Source organism: Lepidochelys kempii, chromosome 11 (assembly GCF_965140265.1).
Source record: "Lepidochelys kempii isolate rLepKem1 chromosome 11, rLepKem1.hap2, whole genome shotgun sequence".
Classification (NCBI taxonomy): domain Eukaryota; kingdom Metazoa; phylum Chordata; order Testudines; family Cheloniidae; genus Lepidochelys; species Lepidochelys kempii.
Window position 1 is genome coordinate 23,645,475 of NC_133266.1, and position 15,681 is coordinate 23,661,155.

Below are 15,681 nucleotides of genomic sequence, written 5' to 3' on the forward strand. Positions count from 1 at the left end.
CTTATAATTCCAAGATTAAACCTCAACGATGTTCACATTATTTCTTTGGAGAATCTTTCTCCACATCCATATAAGTTATTCTTTCTTTATATCACTAATGACAAGTTAGTGATGCACTTTTTGTAATATGTGGTGAGACAAAAAATACATGCTCTTTGTTTGGAAAATGTATTTAAAGCACAGATGAAGTTCAAAAAGTCTCTGGAAACCTGTTTTGTAACATTTTATCAGCACTATTGTATGTTGCTGATTACAAGTCATCCTTACCCAATGATAAGATTAACCATTTACCTTTTTAAAGATCATTTACATGGCTTATCAAAGTCGTCAGAGTTTCACACCATCCAAACAAAAGGGAATTGCTTAGCCTGCAGGTAAAGGTGCTTGAAGCAACATTTTCACAAACTTTGGAGGGAATTGTGTTTTAATTAGTCATAGAATTTTGAAGTGAGTGTGACATTTTGGTCTCTGACTGCCATAGTGGGCTTCTTCTCTTCATTATACATCCTAAATAACTGTGATGCCGTGTACATATATTTCTCTCACCAAAAAAGAAACATACAAAGAAAATGTGCCAGTCTTACAGAGATGCAGAAGGGGGAAGGAGAGGAAACATTTAGTCTTTCCTCCTTCTCACAATCTTGTAATAATCCATCAGCAGCAGGACTATTTCCAACATCTTGAAGCCCGGAGCACCTCCAAACAGTTGCCTTTTGCTTAAGTTAACCCACTATGGAAATGTTCCCCTCTTTACCCCATGGGGTGACTTCCCTCCACCATGACCACAAAATTAAATGTTCTCACATACAGAATGGGCAATACCCACTCCCAGATAAGTAACAGGTTTCAGATCCAATATCTCACAGTCCTTCAGAGCTAGATATGGGAACTTTATAACGGAAACTTTCCAATGGGATTCTAGATGTAGGATATCCTGACACAGAAGGCTTTAAATTCATAACACTTTTATCGATAGAAAAGTTATTTAGAGGCCATTTTTAGAGATATAATGAATAAATTTCATGTATCTTTCCCTCCGAGGTCTCTGAAATTGGACTTTGGCTTTATAGTTAGAAGGTTACAAAAAACCAGTTTTTAAAAACTCTCTAAAACCTTTTGAAAATAGATTTTCTGTAAAATGTGTTATGACAGAGCAGGATATGTCTGAATCAAATTAGGAACTCTATCTATTCTATGTGAGAAGATATTGGACACTGACTGCACAAGTCTGCCCAAAGACAACCTACTGTGCTGCATCCCAGATTACTGCTTTGTCTGTAAAAGGTGTTTGACACCCTGTTGAAGGACTAACATTAAAAGCCATCAAGACCACAATCTTTGTCCAACAATTGTGATTGTCCCTCAATTACTGGTCTATCCTTCTGTAATACTGGGTTTTCTACAAATTGCCCCACAGGAGGAAAGAGGCAAACAAGACTGGTGTGTCTGAAGCTTCTCAGGTGGAGCCTGTGGCACAACAATACAGCAGGGTCCTGGGGGAGGCCACCGTCACCACATGTAAGCAGGTCAAGCAGAAAAAGGAGAGTGCAGGAAGGGGGAGATCAGACTAGGAGAGGAGAGGATATGTCTCAGGACTTCCATCATTTTCAAAGACCTGTTAACTCTCAAATACTTTAAGAGTAAAGTCACTGTGATTAAGAAATTCCTTTCCTAAGCCTGTGTTTCTGCCAAGTTGTCTCTGAAGGGGTTCAATTAGAAGCCCACACTGCCCAAAGCCTATGTACAGATCTGGGGGAGCACCTGTATGTGACTGAGGGAGGGGGGAGTTCAGGAGATCATAGACACTGATTTCAAGGTCAAACATAGCTGGACAGAGCACCCAACATCCCAAGGAAGGGTATCAGACAAGCGGGCTGAGCGTGTGCCCTAGGGTCTCAGAGCTAGAAACAGTGACTAAACTAGACCCATTGGCTTGGAAGGCCAGGTGACCTAGTGATGGGGTTCACTCACAAAAGACTGATGTCTGTACAAGGAGCACTGTGAGAAGTTTTGACATATGTCTCATAAACCTAATGCATGGCGAGATATATGGATTTGATTCACAGTCACTAGAAAAACTTGTATATTTCTTTGACTTCACAATCCATGAATAATGAGACAATCTCAAACACATGCTGATAAAACCTTCATACCATACTATCCCATCAAGTCTTTTCTCTCTCATATTTATCTTTTAGACACAGGTTTCAGAGTAGCAGCCGTGTTAGTCTGTATTCACAAAAAGAAAAGGAGTACTTCATCCGATGAAGTGAGCTGTAGCTCACAAAAGCTTATGCTCAAATAAATTTGTTAGTCTCTAAGGTGCCACAAGTACTCCTTTTCTTTTAGATACAGTTCATCTGAATGTCTATGTTGCTTTAATATAGTTTTTTGTATTTAAGTAGTATTATATTACGGATTTGATACCACTATTCTTGCACACCACATGCACACCAACACCACAAAATTGTGTATATATTCACTAACAAAAAAGTTAGCATCATAGCCAAGACCACATTGTTTGCTGCAGTACAGCATTTTTTTAATTGTGGAGACGAACAAAGCTAAGGTTTCTGCACTTTTGGGGTATTATTCACAATAATTTCCATATACCTTAGTGATTATTCTGCTTATGTAAAAAATAAGAAATTAACTCATCACAACATTTTGAGACCACTTATTACTACACACTATAAGAAACTTTTTTCCTAAGACCTCTAAAAAATGTCTCTCTCTTAGAGCAAGACAGTTATAGAAACTTAGTCATTAAAGCATATTACACAATCTCAGAAGTTTTCTGTGCAATTTACTGAAAATTCAGAGCACATTATTTCCTGTAACAAAGTTATATATAGTCTTGTAGAATGAAATCAAAATTTGCTCCCAATATTCATATAACACTTTCTGCTATCTTTCAGAGTAGCAGCCGTGTTAGTCTGTATCCGCAAAAAGAAAAGGAGGACGTGTGGCACCTTAGAGACTAACAAATTTATTTGAGTATAAGCTTTCATGAGCTACAGCTCACTTCATCGGATGCTTTCAGTGGAAAATACAGTGGGGAGATTTATATACACAGAGAACATGAAACAATGGGTGTTACCATACACACTGTAACAAGAGTGATCACTTAAGGTGAGCTATTACCAGCAGGAGAGTGGGGTGGGAACCATTTCTAGTGATAATCAAGGTGGGCCATTTCCAGCAGTTGACAAGAATGTCTGAGGAACAGTGGGGGGGAGGGGAATAAACATGGGGAAATAGTTTTACTTTGTGTAATGACACATCCACTCCCAGTCTTTATTCAAGCCTAAATTAATTGTATCCAGTTTGCAAATTAATTCCAATTCAGCAGTCTCTCATTGGAGTCTGATTTTGAAGGTTTTTTGTTGAAGAATTGCCACTTTTAGGTCTGTAATTGAGTGACCAAAGAGATTGAAGTGTTTTCCGACTGGTTTTTGAGTGTTATAATTATTGACGTCTGATTTGTGTCCATTTATTCTTTTACGTAGAGACTGGTCCAGTTTGGCCAATGTACATGGCAGAGGGGCATTGCTGGCACATGATGGCATATATCACATTGGTAGATGTGCAGGTGAACGAGCATCTGATCATGTGGCTGATGTGATTAGGCACTATGATGATGTCCCCTGAACAGATATGTGGACACAGTTGGCAACGGGCTTTGTTGCAAGGATAGGTTCCTGGGTTAGTGGTTCTGGTATGTGGTTGTTGGTGAGTATTTGCTTCAGGTTGCGGGGCTGTCTGTAAGCAAGGACTGGCCTGTCTCCCAAGATCTGTGAGAGTGATGGGTCGTCCTTCAGGATAGGCTGTAGATCCTTGATGATGTGTTGGAGAGGTTTTAGCTGGGGGCTGAAGGTGATGGCTAGTGGCGTTCTGTTATTTTCTTTGTTGGGCCTGTCCTGTAGTAGGTAATTTCTGGGTACTCTTCTGGCTCTGTCAATCTGTTTCTTCACTTCAGCAGGTGGGTACTGTAGTTGTAAGAACACTTGATAGAGATCTTGTAGGTGTTTGTCTCTGTCTGAGGGGATGGAGAAAATGCAGTTGTATCGTAGAGCTTGGCTGTAGACAATGGATTGTGTGGTGTGGTCTGGATGAAAGCTGGTGATGAAACCAGTCGGAGAAAACCTCAGTCTCTTTGGTCACTCGATTACAGACCTAAAAGTTGCAATTCTTCAACAAAAAAACTTCAAAAACAGACTCCAACGAGAGACTCCTGAATTGGAATTAATTTGAAAATGGGATACAATTAATTTAGGCTTGAATAAAGACTGGGAGTGGATGGGTCATTACACAAAATAAAACTAATTCCCCATGTTTATTCCCCTCCCCCCACTGTTCCTCAGACGTTCTTGTCAACTGCTGGAAATGGCCCACCTTGATCATCACTACAAAAGGTTTCCTCCCCTCCCCCCACCGCTCTCCTGCTGGTAATAGCTCACCTTAAGTGATCACTTTCATTACAGTGTGTATGGTAACACCCATTGTTTCATGTTCTCTGTGTATATAAATCTCCCCACTGTATTTTCCACTGAATGCATCCGATAAAGTGAGCTGTAGCTCACAAAAGCTTATGCTCAAATAAATTTGTTAGTCTCTAAGATGCCACAAGTCCTCCTTTACTTTCTGCTTTGTATCTGAAGGGGTTCCTTAAACAAGCTGAATTTCCTCAGCAGATGTTACTCAGTGATCTAAAACACCAGAATCGGTTTCTTGCACATTATAAAATGAAAAGCAAGAAATGAAGGAAGGATCCTAAAGTATCAACAGCAACCTCTGAGTTGTTAGAAAGCATATTCAGAGAAGCAATGGTTTACTAACTTCTCATGAAATAAACAATGAAAATGTTAGCCACACATTAATGCAATTCTTGCACATGAACAATCTGATAATGTAACATTCTGTATCAAGCCAGTATTTTCATAAATTATGATGTAAACAGAATACTCGTCAATTCACCAAAAGATATCAAAGCTACCCTTTTATTACAAGCAATCCAAGCCTTGAGGCTAGGGCTATCAGAAAATATTTAGTTTCCAAGCCAACATTTTTCCTACTTGTTTTATTATGAAACTATAACACATTTTCAATAACGTTTAGCTTTGCTATACAGAACAGCAAATAATTTCCCAGAACCCTTTGGAAAACCTGACATGTTGAATGATTCTCTAGTCAACTTGTGTGTTATTAAGCTGAAAAAATGTATGTAAGATCATTTGATCATTGGAAGCACTGGAAAAGCATTGGGAGCTCCAGGACAGATGGACGAACTTCAGGTCATATAAAATACTACCAAAGCTATATTTGAAGAAAGATGTGAAAGTCCGTGAAAGCGCCCAGGGTAAGAGTACTTTGTGTTGCTAAGAAACACTGAAGATGAATGAAGTAAATTGTTTCAGTTTGTGGAGCCAACTCCAGCCATCTCTTGTTTATTAGTGCAATGTTTTCTTTTATTGGTTATTCATTTTAACAGCTACACAAATGATATACCCTCATTAAACTAGACTGAGACATGCATATATATATTAACACTTGAAAATAGCTAAGTTATAGAATCTACACTACATTCTGAGTAGAATATACTTGCCACACTTTCAAAATTCACATTATTGAACGCTCTATTTTAAAAAGTCCAAAGATGTAAAGAGCATGTATTAGAATGGACCTTAGTGAAGGATTCTGTAATATTAGAAAATTTCAAGAACAGAGGTATCATATCAGGAATATACTACTACTTAAATAAAAAACCTATATTGAAGCAACATAGATGTTCAGATGAACTGAAATAATGTTCCTCACACGTTCTTGTCAACTGCTGGAAATGGCCCACCTTGATTATCACTACAAAAGGTCGTCCCCCCCCCCGGCTCTCCTGCTGGCAATAGCTCACCTTACCTGATCACTCTTGTTACAGTGTGTATGGTAACACCCATTGTTTCATGTTCTCTGTGTATATAAATCTCCCCACTGTATTTTCCACTGCATGCATCCGACGAAGTGAGTTGTAGCTCACAAAAGCTTATGCTCAAATACATTTATTAGTCTCTAAGGTGCCACAAGTGCTCCTTTTCTTTTTAAGGAAAGAAATTCTTTTTAAGCTTCCTTTCACCTTGAAGTTGGAGAAAAAGAAATTGAGATTCCATTAGTTTCTTTCAAAAATATGCAAGATTCTAGTTACTACAGTGATAGGTCCAGTATATATATTGATTGCCTTTCTAGTTTAGAATTTTATTTTATTAATCTATTTTCAGGCTGTTCATTAGTTTAGTATCTGAGCATATGTCCAAAGTTTCCTTAATAATACAGTTCTTCAAATAGATTAACAGCATACTTCCCCACTTCTGAGGTATGCATGCACCAGTGGCCACAAGTCCGAACCCACTAGAAAACAGTAACTGTTGGGGTCACATTCAAGTTCTACCACAGAACTAAACATTCTGTGTAAAGCACTCTAACCCTACTTCCATCCCTTTCCATTTACTCAGAATGTAATGAAGACTCCCAAACAGAGAGGCACATAGTAGTAGGAAACATACATCTATAATGACAATCTATTCAAAGAACTATAGTTATTAGTAAGCAACCTTTCTTCTTAAGGTAATGTATGTTACAGAAATATTTGTGGGAGAGAAACTAGCAGTAACAACTTTGATGAAGGTGGGCCTAGAAATGATCAATTAAAGCTTGCAAAACTGCTCTCTCTGGGCATCTGATCTAGCTGCTGAGTCAAAAAAGTAATTCTGCATAAAGACATGACTTGAACTCCAGGTAGGAGCCTTACATAAAGGCATTCCTCATACATACTGAGGAGGCTGCTTTGGATCTAGAGGAATGTGCTCTAAAATCTTTAGGTTGACAGCTGCAAGATTATAACAATTTGTAGGAAAACAGTTTAGACAAACTCTAAACAAAATGTTTTACCCCCAAATTTATTTTCAAACAATTTAGGAGACTTATTTAGTTCTCTCCAGTGCTCTTCCAATGGATGAACTATGTATTCATCTTCTATAATGAATGAAACTGGTGTCTTACGGAAAAAAACAGTACATGATCATGTAATTTAAGATTACATACATACATATGCTACCGGCAACCCCAATAAAATAATGGTAGTGTCACCTTACAGAATTTGATTCTTTTTAATCTACTTGTTCAATTTTATTGACTCTAGCATGGAACTTCCTCTTAGCTTCAGGAAATAGTGAGAAATGAACCCCTTCCTCTCTTAGTGCCAGAGGACTGCCTCTTCTATTGCTCTCAGTTGGAAAAGAAAGGTCACATTGTCTCTCAGCACTTTCTCATGAGAAGGATCCCTGAAGCAGGATGGTGATGAAGGGTTTGGAGAAGACACAGAGTGGAATTCGATGGAACAGCCTATTTGAATTATCTCTAGTAGCCACCTGTCCAAGGTAATTCCACTCTATGACACCTGACCAATTTTCCAAAAAGGAGAATAGCAAGGGGGAAAAATGCCACAATTGGCTGAAGTTATTAGGTGCCACACCAAACTAGCTGTCTCAAGACAATAATAAAAGGATCTCAAGTTGCCAACGAAGTTGTTTTCTGTTTCTGCTGCTTCTCTTTCTGCTTTAAGAAAAACTGCTTCTGATCAGATTTGTGGTATTCAGGAGCTCTCTAACAAGAAGCAGTATTCCTCTGGAATCTGTCTGTATTGGGTCAATTTCCCTCTATCCAAAGAATGAGCCAGCCCTAACTCTGAGGTGAAGAAAACAGTCTCCTCAAATGGAAAATTATTGAACTTAGTCCTTATGCTGTTTATCAGAATAATCTTGTGTTTTCAGAGCCCACATTCACTAATAGAGCCAAGAAACACAGGTTTCCTACGAACAGGGAGAGCCCTGCAACCTGTCCCTTTGATTTAGACATCCAAAAAGATGTGGCTATCTTAATAAAGAGCGTGTCTCTACAGACATCTTCAGGGAATAATTCAAGGGAGGAGTTCCCTAGATCTGAAAGCCCTGGATCTAACCTTAAATTCTATTCCTGGAAGAAATGAGATCAACTGTAAGGACCCAAGATATGAAGGGTGAGAAACCCTACAGAGCTGCACAGAGGAAGTAGAAGATTATGAGGGTCTATCTTCTGATAATCCCTCATAAATATGCATTGTAAATCAAGGCTGTATCAAACCCCTTCATGAAACTGACTCAGTACCCAGATCTGACAAGGTAGTCAATACAAACAGAATTTTATGTTCAGCATCTCATGAGGAACTGAGATACTTGACAATAAGCTATCACCTGCAACTGTTTCTAAAAAATTTAAGACTTTCTCTGCAAATGATGCAACCTTGGATCTGTTCCTACTGTGCTTCTTTGTATCTTAATGCAACAGGAAGAATGCTCAGATTCACAGCACTTTTCTCTTATTATGTGCCACAGCCCCTGGTTCCTTCAATAGTCTGCAACTATTATCTCCTTGGCTTCTTTGAGGGAACCTTCAGAAATCACATCAGATCCAAACTGCTTCCTTTACTCCTTTTGTGCTTTTAAAGCACTCTGCCAAGACTACTCTAAAGTGGAAGCAGTCTGATTGGGCTGTGAGTGATTCGCCCTCTCTATCCTGAAAAAAAAGGAAGTGACTTTCCTGCTCCTTGCAGGCCCAAATGGGCCATTGATATATGTCTTTTTCTAAACAGCAAAGGCAGTGGAAAAGATGGTCAGAAAATAATTCATCACAATCACATGAAGCATTTAACTGACGTCAAGTTACAGGAAAGGTAACAGGAAATGATCAATTTGAACCTAGAAAGCAAATCAAAATGTTCAAATTAGACGACTATGTAGAGCCTAATTCTAACTAGAAATATTTAATACTAAACAAATTGTTATTAACAGCAGCAAATAACCCTTAATATAAGAAATAGTAAATAAAATATATAGTACAGAGAAATAAGGAGAAAGGAATTGAGATTTCTGAACTTACTGTCACGGGAAAGGAAATGAGGTAGAGTCAGGGCTAGGGCTCCTTATATAATTTCACATGGCATTAGCTCTTCACCAGTGGTTACTGCTTTCCAGAGGTTCTGACTCATTGAGAAGATTGTGCACACATCGTACAAGTGCATTTCTCTCTTCTCTACTGACAATCTACTCCCAGGAGAACATAATAAGAATGACAATATTTTGCTACAGAATTAAATGTACAATATGAACGGCACTGTGATTACTGTGATATCAGTGCTACAGCGAAACCACCACGGCTGGGTAATGACTTTCTAAAAGCATACTGCATGGTTAAACTTTTTTAAAAGTCATACATTATAAAAACAGGATGCATGGTGGCTAGCTCCATGTTCCAACGAGATTCCATGATAGTTGTAAAAAGAAAAGGAGTACTTATGGCACCTTAGAGACTAACAAATGTATTTGAGCATAAGCTTTCGTGAGCTACAGCTCACTTCATCGGATGCATTCAGTGGAAAATACAGTGGGGAGATTTATATACATAGAGAACATGAAACAATGGGTGTTACCATACACACTGTAACGAGAGTGATCACTTAAGGTGAGCTATTACCAGCAGGAGAGCGGGGTGGGGGGAACCTTTTGTAGTGATAATCAAGGTGGGCCATTTCCAGCAGTTGACAAGAACTTCTGAGGAACAGTGGGGGGTGGGGGGAATAAACATGGGGAAATAGTTTTACTTTGTGTAATGACCCATCCACTCCCAGTCTTCATTCAAGCCTAAATTAATTGTATCCAGTTTTCAAATTAATTCCAATTCAGCAGTCTCTCATTGGAGTCTGTTTTTGAAGTTTTTTTGTTGAAGAATTGCAACTTTTAGGTCTGTAATCGAGTGACCAAAGAGATTGAAGTGTTCTCCGACTGGTTTTTGAATGTTATAATTCCTGACATCTGATTTGTGTCCATTTATTCTTTTACGTAGAGACTGTCCAGTTTGACCTGCAAATCTACCAATGTGATATATCCCATCATGTGCCAGCAATGCCCCTCTGCCTTGTACATTGGTCAAACTGGACAGACCGAAAAGTTGCAATTCTTCAACAAAAAAACTTCAAAAAGTTTTCACTAGTGGATGTGAACATGCCTTTGCACTCTAGCTCATAGTGGACAGTTTTCCTAGAAAATTACCAATACCATAATTGCTATTAGCACTTTTACTGTCAGCCCCAGAGGGTCCAAGTAGTTGTAACAGTTTGTGGCACCAAAATCCCTAGAAGTAGTCCCAGAACAAAACTGGAATATAATGCTGCAGGTGACGTATGAACAGTTAAATCTTCAGTGTTATTAATCTATAACTCTGTGTGTATGTGCATGTGTGAGAGAACGAGAGAAAGATTTAAAATCTTAAAACATCCAAATCCTTTATTTCTCACGCTTATCATTAACACAGTGATATGTCCACCCTTACTTACTTGCTTGAGGTTAGTTTAATAAATTACAAGGATAGCATTAAATCTTGAAGCATCTGTAATACTGGTGAGAAGAGTTTGGATAATCATACTTCCCATCTATCAGTAATATTATTATGGTAGTAGCCTTATTTTAAAAAATAAGAGCCCCACAGCTGATTGTGCTCCTCTTATCTTAATCCTGTGGATTACTGTTTTGGGGGGCACAAACTAACACAAATAGGTACTAACCTCATTCATTTATTCTAAATACTGTATTTCTTTGATAAATTACACTTTCATATTCCTCCATCCCTCATCTGAACACCACATAATTACTCATATCCCAAATCTGCTGCATTGGCCATATTTTAAATATAGGGAAGCCTGTTTATTGTCATTTGTAAATAGATAAGAACTTTGATTTCCTGCTTGTAGGAAACACTGACGGTCAACTAAAAACGTGTGTGTGTGTGTATATTTGGGATAATAGATAGTTTGGAGATGTGGTTTTCAGATTTGCAGAAATCCATATAAATCTGTTTGAAGCTTCACACATTTATTTTTACTTTCACATCTGATGTGCAGCAATATGGATAGCTAAGGTGTACATTTAAGACACATACTTTGAGATATATCTATTCAGAAGTCACATTAACACTGGGATATGTGTTCTTATAGCAGTAAAGCTGTGCATTATCACTGTTAACTGCACTGCCTACTGATGCCTTAGGTGGGGGAGGTTCTCAAGAGCCTGCTGTTAAAAATTCTGCCACCAAAGATTAGCATGATTTTGCTGTCCCTTACAGATTTGGTACACAGGATTTATCACACTCAAATGAGGGAATTTTTACTGGTGCTTCTTGTTAAAATACTGGTAGCATGTCACTGGCACTGCCAAGATTCTTAGAATCATATATAATGAGAATTATTTATAGTTCGTTCTCCCCCATCCCCGTGTTTGACTGTTTTTGAAATTAGATATACTGTACAGCCAATCTAACAAGGACCAGATACCCACACTTTTGAGGTCTTGTAATTTTCTGACTTATTTTGTTATTGCTTTCTTATTACATTGTTTCATATGCAACATTACTATTATTACTACTATGGAAACATCCAAAGGGCCCAATCAAGATTAAGGCCCCATTATTCCTATTGTTAGCAATAATATTTAATATTAGAATAGATTCTCAGTGTATTTATTTTAATATTGCACATAACTAAGCATATCTAAATTATGCCCACATCAACAAAAATGCCCACGTAAGACAGATATGTTCCTTCTGAGCACTGTATGCAATTTATGCTCTGACTTATGCAGGAACAGTATGTGAAATTCATAGTTATGTTTTTCTTTAATTTATTTATTCATTTATTTGTATGTGCAGTTTCAAAAAGTTCCCCATAACTAAGTAACATGAAAGTATTCCAAAGTTCATAAAGAAAAATAAAACCTTAGAATCTGAATTATCCAGACTACTTGGGCAACACCAAATATGCTTAGCTAATCTTTAGTCAATAGACAAGGAGTCAGTCTGGCAAATCATTAGCAAGAGAGATTCTAACAATTGGGATTCTATCATATATAAGGTTATATTCATCTTTCTACACACTGTTGGGATATAAATCTAAAATCAAATTGTAGATTTGAATTTTTCCTTATTTTACTTTATCAAAACTGACTTCTGACACTGAGATTATACAAACTCATACACATAATATAATGTAATCTCCAACACCAAAGCATTTTTACAAAGTCTAGGCTTCTAAGAAAAATGTACATTAAAAGGGAGGGGGAAATGATGAGAATACGTTCCACTTCAGGTCTTGAAAGCTCTAATTAAAATTCAATATTGCACTTTGTATGTGGGGTCTTACATGAAAGTCCTGTCATGGTTAAGGCTTAAGGTTAAGAGTCCAATAAAACAGTTCTATTGAATTATACCAACCCATTGTTATACACAATACTGCAATCTGCTGCTCATCTTTACCTAACCACTGGGCTAAATTTTAAACCAACTTAATGTATGGCTAGCACCTAAGAACTAGAGCAGAAAAAAAATCCAAAATAAAATCAGCATCCATTATAATGGACTTGTTCCTGCATCCAAACTCTTCCTTCCTCCTCGTAAAAATTTTACATATTTGCATTCATTTCCTCTAGTTTACTATTCTCATCATCACACAGTCATGTGTTAAAAGATCTGGTTAGACTATTAAACGTATTTATGTCAGAAAAACTCCCTTTAATTTGGGATTAATTTTAAAAGTTTTTCTTGAAGCATCCTATTATTATGAAATATTTTCTGATGCTAGAGTTTTAATTTAAAATCACATCTTAAAATGTATTTACTTTTTTAAATTGAATTCTCCTTTCATTTTTCTTTTGTTTTAAAACAATTCCACATACTTTTGCAGGGGTTTCAACTTTAGTGGGATTTTTGTTTGATTGGTGTGGGGGTTTTCCTTGTCCATAGTGTAATTATTTTAAAAACTTAGTATTTTATTAATTGTATTACAGTAGCATCTCAAGATTGGAGCTCAATTTTGCACTGCACTTCATTAACACACAGAGACAGACCCTGCCCCAGAGCGCTTACAGTCTTTTTTTATTAAAAGCTATTAAAAAAAAACCACAATAATTTCATATGCTCATTGTGATACTGAACTAGGCTCCTTGAGGCCTGCATCAGACTACTGAGGAAGCTGTGTATGTTCTGAGCGCCAGCAATAGCTTCCTCTATATCCCTGTGCCTGTGAGATGAACTGTATGTGAATGCTGGAAAACCAAGTTAGGCAGCTAAGCATATAACACGATCAGCACACCAATTCCCCTTATGTCAGACTGCTGAACTTTTTCCATGAGTACCCTGACCAAGTGGCACAGTAATGCTGTGCTCCTGAAGAGGGTGCAATGCACACACCCCACCCTCAAGAGTTACAGCAGCTCCCCCAGTTCCCCCCACAATGGAGCCTTTTGAATTGTGTGTAGCTGATCAGCCTCCTTTGAGAGCACTGGGTTTTTTTCACTCCACTTTTGACCTGGGCCCTGTAAATAGTGGAGGTGCTGCTTAGAAATCATTATAAAAGCCTCAGACCCTGCCTCCCCAGAAGGGCTCCCCATGTCTGCGAGCAGCACATGGCAAATGGGAGACCCATACCCAGGTCCCGCTAAACAGCAGCAGCTCCCCAGTCTGAGGCCCCTCGTAAGCCGCAGCTCTGAGAGGCTTCCTGTGTGGGGCTGGGGAGCCTGCACCCCCTGACCGCCAGGAGCAGAGTCGCCCGTTAGCTGTGGGTGCTGGCCGCCCCTTAGGGGCTGCGGGGGAGGCTGCAACCCCACGTCCCCAGCAGCCACCGGGGGGAACAGGGGCCATGTTGGGGGCTGCCCCCTGGATCAGCAGGAGCGGCTCCCCCTGCCTAGAGGCCGCTGTCAGCGCTCAGGGGCCACTTTCGGGGCAGCTGGGGCGGCTGCACCTCCAGATCAGCAGCCCCCCTGCGAGCGGCATGTGCTGGGGGGCCACGTTAGACGCCGCACACAGTCCCGGGCCAGCAGCTACCGCTCTCCGCCTCCCCGTCAGGAGAGCAGCCCTGCCTGGGCCCGGCCCCCTCCGCCCCAGCCGCTGTCTGCCCCCGTTCTCCTTCCGGCCGCCGCGGCCTCTCCGCGCTGACCCCTTCCCTCCCGGGCTCGCTCTCATCACGCGGCCCCACTCCTCACCAGCCCCCCCGCCCCCGAGGGAACTCACCTCCTCCTCAATCCCGCCTGGAGGCCGGCGGCGGCACCGACGTGCTAGCGTCCCTGCCCCGCCCCGCCCTCCCCTCCGCGCGCGGAAGGCTCGGCTCGGCTCGGCTTCCCCCGCCCGCCGGGCCCCTTCCCTGCCTGCCTGCCTGCCTTTGCCCGTCGCGCGGAGCCGCTGCCCCCTTCCCCGCCGCCGCTTTTGCATGAGGGAGACGTTTCTGAATTTCTCACGGACACACCCCGGCAGAAGGCTGCCTGCCTCCCTCGAAAACCTGCCCCCTGCACTTCCCCCCTGAGCAGGCACAGCCGCCCCAACCCGGGCTCCTCCACGGTTGCCCTCCGTCCTTAGAGGCGTCGGGCCCTCATGTTACACCCCAGCCCCTAAAATCATAGCTCACCTGTCCAGGGTTGGCGTGCCCTCCTCCCTAAGGATCCAGAGCACTTCACACACAATACACACGGGGGGCAAATTCAGCCCTAGGGGAAACAATTGCACCTCCACTGAGCTTCTGGGGACTCAGGCCAACTGTGCCGGGGTTCAGTTTGGCTGCTAAGCTACCTCTGGCATTAAGGTGACCAACTGTGCCACATTTAAAGGACACCTTTGAGTGGGAGCCTAGCGTCCCAGGTCGCCTATGAATGTTGAACACATTTATTCCTGACTTTAGCAAAGGATTGTAGGCTGTGACACTGCATGTGTGATTTAGTACTCTGTGATTTGTGTGCCACAAAATTAGGTACTGACTGAGACTTCTTGGCCCCCTATTTTTCATACATCTGGCCTTTTATTTCTTTGAAAAGTAGGCGGTCAGCCGAGCTGCAGTGCATCCATTCCTTCCAGGCCTGCCAGGATTTCCGCTAGAAGTGGAAATATGCCTCCTCGGGGACTTTTCTACCTCTCTTTGCCAAGTAATCTGCCAGCTCCTCCCCTCGCCCCTACCTGTTTAGTTTGTTCATCTCCGTGCTTTGAAAGCACAGTCCCTCCAAAGTACACAGACTTTGCAGCAGATCCACAGACAAAGGGAATGTTACCAGACTTCTAAGTCACTGTGTATGGCAGTGGTTCTCAAACTTTTTGTATTGGCAACCCCTTTCACACAGCAAGCCTCTGAGTGTGATCCCCTCTTATAAATAGGGCCCTGCCAAATTCACAATGCATGTTGGTCAATTTTACGGTCATAGGATTTTAAAAATCATAAATTTCATTATTTCAGCTATTTAAATCTGAAATTTCATGGTGTTGTAATTGTCAGGGTCTTGACCCAAAAAGGAGTTGTGGGGGGTTGCAAGGTTATGGGGGCAGGGGGGGTTGCGGTACTGCTACCTCTTACTTCTGCGCTGCTGGAGCAGCACTGTCTTCAAAACTGAGCCGCTGGAGAGTGGCGGCTGCTGGCGGGGATCCCAGCTCTGAAGGCAGCCCAGAAGTAAGGGTGGTAATACCGCAACCCCCCTAAAATAACTTTGTGACTCCCCTACAACTCCCTTTTAGGTCAGGACCCCCAATTAGAGAAACGCTGGTTTCCCCCATTAAATCTGTATAGTATAGGGT

General features: G+C 40.8%; 1 protein-coding gene across 7 annotated transcripts in view; it reads right to left on the reverse strand.

Moving 5' to 3' along the window:
• Positions 1–14,223, reverse strand: part of GTDC1 (glycosyltransferase like domain containing 1) — a 290,540-nt gene extending 276,317 nt beyond the window's left edge. For all 7 annotated transcript variants that reach the window (XM_073305405.1, XM_073305406.1, XM_073305410.1 and 4 more), the window contains exon 1: positions 14,140–14,223. The gene's annotated coding sequence lies outside the window, so the exon portion shown is untranslated. The remainder of the gene's footprint in view (positions 1–14,139) is intronic.
• Positions 14,224–15,681: the final 1,458 nt, after the last annotated feature.